Below are 5,557 nucleotides of genomic sequence, written 5' to 3' on the forward strand. Positions count from 1 at the left end.
ATATAATGAGTGTATCAGAAATCAACTCGTATTTACCAATCCCATTTCCTTTTCCTGGACACACAAGAGGACTACATTTCCACTCTCCCTTGCATTTAGGTTGAGGCTATGCGACTGTGTTCCGGGCAATGGAATGAACTATGACTTCCAAGCCTGGCCATAAAACACCTCTTGTAATTGGCCCCACTGTCTTCCTATTCCAAGATAACATTGGAAGCTATGTATTTAAGGTTACAAGGTCTCAAGCTGGAAGAAGTTTGGATCCCCGAGTCACTGCTTGGAGGAGAATTGTCCAGCTGTATTCAACTATCATGTGAGTGAGAAATGGCCTTTATTGCATTGTGCCACTGTGATCTTGCGAGTGGTTTGTTACCATCATGAGGGTTAATTACTTTGACTACTTCAGTGGAGGTGTTCAGTGAAGAGGCCACCTAGAGCAAAGGAGTATTCAAGGTATAAAGATAAGGAAGCATATGATTTTCTAACTTGAGTGACACTGCCCTGAGAGTTAACAGAGTGCTAGCATTATTGCTTTGTGAAAAGAATAGGGATTTGGGCATCAGAGTTGAGTTTAAATCTAGGCGTCACCACTTCTAGCGATGTGAGCTTGGGCTAGTAACTTCACTTTTTTAGGTTTTCCTATCTGTAGACTATCTATATTCTGAGGCTCTTTGGCAGATAGATGACATATGTCTATAATAGTTGGTACTCAATAAAAGTTCCCTCTTTTTCCTCTTTCAGCTGTGAATTATAAACTCAGTCCACTAGTAACTGGTAAATCATTTCAGGTTGTGAGGCACCAGTGTCCAACCCCTGATGGCAGAGAACAAGTCACACTGTCCGCAGCATCCTGGTATGAAAGTGGCTTGAATATTGATCAGGAAAAAGGAATTGCCTTTAGGTCTTGGGTTTAGGCATTAACTCTTTCACTTCTCTGCCCTCCAGGCCCTGTATTAAAATTTGTAGACCAGTTAATGTACGTGTCACGTCAAGCAAAATTGAGTCCCAGTGCCACGTCTTACCTAATGAATGAGTTTAGATCCTGAGACTGAAGTGTCTTTTGGAAAATAAAAGGAAAGAACTTCCCACAGAAAATTTTTCATCATCAAGAGGCCTTATTTGTCCATTCATCCATCCATCTATCCAGAAATCCAGAAAATAATCATTTAGTGCCTAACATACGTGAAAACACTTCTAGGCCCTGCAGTAGATACAGAGATGGATTAGACGCATCTGCCCTGAACAGCTTACGTTCTTGCCGAAGAGAAGATAGTTGAGCTTCATAAATAACTGCACGACAGACCAGGTTGTCGTAAGCATGGCAGACCCCATACGAAATGCTGTGGAATCTGAGGAAGGGAAACCCCTTCTAGCTGAAGAGACAGCAGGCGGCATTTGAGTACATCTTAAAGGTAGGGCAGGATTTGAACATAATGGAGATGAGGGAAGAGACCCATGGGAAAATGGAGGCGAATAGTTTGGCTAGAACACAACTGCCAAGAGGAGGGTTGAGGGGAACAGTTCTAGAAATTCCACCTAAGAACAGATTGGACAGAGCCTGAATTCTAGGTGAAAAGGCTTTTTGAGGAGGGCAGAGGCAGAGACAGGTCATCAAAGGTTTCTGAGCACTGGGTTGGCGTGTGCATTGGGAAGAGTAGTTGGAAGGCTGCATTCAGCAACTTTGGAGGCAGGAGGAGGTGGGGATAAGGAGCCCAACTCGAAGACCTGCCACCATCCAGGTAAACCTTAACTAAACTAGGATGGAGAGTATGGGGTATAGAGAATGGTGGAAAGAATCATTCAACATGTATTTATTATGTATCTATTCTCCTTCTGTCAGTCACTATAGGGGATGAAAACTAAGCAACCCAACTCTTGCCTCCTTGGTGCTCAGCATATGACTCGTGGGATGAATCAGTCAAGGAAAGTTTGTCCTTCTGAATGTTTTCCTGTTATGGCCACACAGCATAAGAGTAAGCTGCTTTACTGTCCCTACCCACTGTGCACCTGTCAATACCATCCCGTCTCCACCCCAACAATATCAAAGAGAAGATAGGGAATGAAGTTTTAAGTTAAGATATGGTCTGCTGTCCATGCTTATTTAACATCTTATAACACTTATTGCATGCTCTGTATATCTTGCTATATGCTCTATTTTAAGAGCTTTATAAATACTACATTATTTATTTTCATAATAATCCAAGGAGGTAGGCACTATTATCATTCCCGTTTTATAAAGGAGGGCACTGAGGCAGAGATTAAGTAATTTTTTCAAAGTCATATGCTAATAAATTGCAGATCTAGAGTTTTAGAACCCAAGGCATCTGGCTCCAGAATCTTACATTTAACCATGACGTTGTGCCGCCTCTCCCTGCAACGCTGCTTGCCCTCTGCCCATCTGCAATGAATCACAGCCAAAAAGGAATTACTCTTGGACCTTACCTCTCCCCACTGAATCAGCTCTCTCTCCTTGGTTTGTGATGCTGTCCAAGGTCACCATGAGTAAAATCAACTCAATGATCTCTGGTACAGTCATAGTTACTGTCAATGCTGAATTTGACTTCCCCACCTTGGTGGGTAACCAGCCAGGAAGGAAGGTGGGTGGGGCAAATGAATGACGTGGTGAGGGAAGCCAGTGGTCCCGCACCTACAGGACCTTAGCCCTCTGGTCAGAGCAGTCAAGTTAACGCTGCTGCTCACATCCCACTCTGGAAGAGGCTGATAATGGCAATCGCCATAGCCTGGGCTCTGGGATATTTATTACCCACGAATGCTTGGACTAAGCATCAGTTCCCCATCCACAAAATGGGGGGTAATACATAGGAGTTTCCTCTTAAAGTTGTAGTAAAGAGTAAATAAGACACTTTCTGTAAAACGCTTTGTCCCCAACATGTCTTAGTCTTAACGCTTAGTCCCCAACATGCAGCCAGTACTCAGAAAGTGTTACCTGTTGTCATTTTGCTCAGTTAAGAACAGACTCTTCATCTGTTCCGTGACATCAGACTCAGAGATACTCAGACGCCCAGGCTGGCTCTTCAGGTCCTCATTCAAGATAAGGACTACCATATCACAATAGCCTTTGCAGTGGAGGAACAAGTGAGTTTGGACCTTCCCATGCAGAGTCGTATGTTATTAGTAGTGCATTGTGCTTTGTGTTCAGGGGTGTACTGAATCATAGTGGGACTACAAGCCTGATTTAAATCTCAGCTCTGCCATATACCAACTGGGTGACCCTGGGCAAATTCACACCTCTGAGCTTCAGTTTCATCATCTGCCCCAATGAGGTGATGGTGGTATCCTCCTCATTGGGTTGTTGGAGGATAAAGTGAGTTCATTATGTAAAGTCTTTACGGCAGAACTCAGGGCACTACAGATAGGTAAAGAGGATTAGCTAGTATTGCTGCTTTCCTTTGTGTTAAACTAATAAATTCCCTTTCTTCTAAAAAAAAGGAGATTGGGGTAGAATTTTCTTCTTTCCTGGCGAGAGATAACCCACAAAATCCAGGCAAGGAGAGATAAGCCAGACCTTGATGGTGGGCGTTTTTCCCTCTCCTACAACTGGGAGAGGGAGGAGGAGCCCAGGCCTTCCAAGTCTGCAGGTGTCAAACATAATCCAGGCAGAAAGACCAGGATTGACTCCAGGCACCCACAGTGAGATGGGAGCTCCCTACAAGGAAGAGGTGATTCAGGGTGAAAAGGAAAGTAACCCTTTTATCTGAGGCTTCTCAGGGCATCAATGAGTAAGTCTGCCCTACCTTGGTCTTTGGAGACAACATAGAAGCTCTCAGCTTCTGGCGTTCCCTTCACCTCCACACTGAGAACGGGAGAGCTCATCACATAAACCTTTCAGCCGAGGCAAATAGAGGTTTCTTTTGCCCCCCTCCAAGACCCTCAAACAAGACAAAGCAGGAGATGGGGCATGCATGAAGTGGCCACCAATAATCTGTGGCAGGAAAGGCTACATGACCAAGAGGGGCTGCAGGAGTGTGTTCCTGGGGGTCCAGTTCCACCCCAGCCAGTAACTAGCTGCTAAGCCCTAGGAGAGCCACGTCACCTTGCTGAGCACCCATTTCCACACCCGGGAAATCCTACCATCCCAACCTCAGTGCGCTGGGTGATCTCTAAGTAACATCCTTCCAGCTCTGTGATCCCATAAGTGTTGGGACAGTAATTCCATTAGGAGTTCAAAGGAGAGACAGATCAACGGGGGTGGGAGTGGTCAGAGAAAGTTTCCTGGAATTGATGAACCTGGGAGAGTTTGCGTAGGCAGAGGGGAGGAGGCGCTGTTCTTGTTCCCTTGGCCTTTAAACCTCACTCTGACAGCAGACAACCTTTTTGGGCTCATTCATCAGCCGGAAGAATTTCTCTCCAAGGAGTCCCTGCTCCCCTTCTCACTCCAGGATGTCGTCTAACCCCACCAAGAGAACCAGCAAAACCTTAAACCAAGGTCATAAGCGGACTAAAATGTCACCTGCCTTGAGGCCACCTATAAGGTCTCCTTTGTAGTCGGACAGATGCATTCCATCTGTCTCTCATCCATTAAACACTGCCCGCGTCAATGTCCCCTAGGCTGGAGAGATTGTCTTAAAACAAGACTGAGGCTCTGAAGAGGGCTGGATCCCACTGTTCTCTCTGAAGGAGAAGGAGATGTTCCTTCACGAACAGGGTTCTGGGTGGAGTGTATTCACTGGACTTGGCATCCCCCCTTCCCACTGTCATCTCCAGGAGGGCCCACCAAAGAAGCTTTCCTGGACCCCTGCTCAGAAAGAAACCTATTCCTTTACATCCCACCCCCTTCAATGGCTCGCACTGTCAAGCACTGCTTGTGTCCCTGCCAAATCGAATTCAATGACACAGAAGACTGTGGCTGTCCTTCCAAGCTAATTAGAGGCCCAAGAAAGGAAGCATGGAAAGGAGAGATCAGCCCCTGAGAAAACAGGACGCGTGAGAGCATCATGGAAAGCCAATGGGGATCAAACTTCGTGCTGTGTGCCTTTGCTCTGACCTCAAATTTTTTTATTCCCAGCTCTCTTTGGGGTCCCTTGTCTACCTCCTTGAAAAGCTGTACAGTAAGGTCATTCTTTTAGCAGCAGCCATCTGCCTATTGCCTGTGTTAGAAAGGTGACGTATTTTCCTTTTCTCCTAAAGGTCAAGCTAATTTATTCCCATGTGAGAGAATCCTGTGTGCTTGTCAGGAGTGACAGCTGGGCTGTGACGGATGTCATGTGGTCGCAGTAGCTCCAACTCAGGAACCTGCTTCTTCTAGGACCCAAACCCCCTGGCTGCTTCCGGCTGAGAGATTGAGTCCTCGTGAATGTTCAGAGGCCCGTAGTAACAACTGCCCTCCAGAAGCCCTCTTGCTTATCCGTTTTCTGCAGTTCCATCTTCTCAGCCCTCAGTTCTGTCACTGACCTTTGGAGTCAGGCTCTAGACTCTGAAACGGCCTTCAGTTTTTTCTGGTTAATGACACGGAGGGTTATCTTTTCAGATGTGACATCCAGAGGATTTTTTTTTAACATCTTTTCTTCTACTGCCACCAGAATAGACTGCAGAGGTC

The sequence above is a fragment of the Mustela erminea genome, chromosome 5 (genome assembly GCF_009829155.1).
Source record: "Mustela erminea isolate mMusErm1 chromosome 5, mMusErm1.Pri, whole genome shotgun sequence".
Lineage (NCBI taxonomy): Eukaryota > Metazoa > Chordata > Mammalia > Carnivora > Mustelidae > Mustela > Mustela erminea.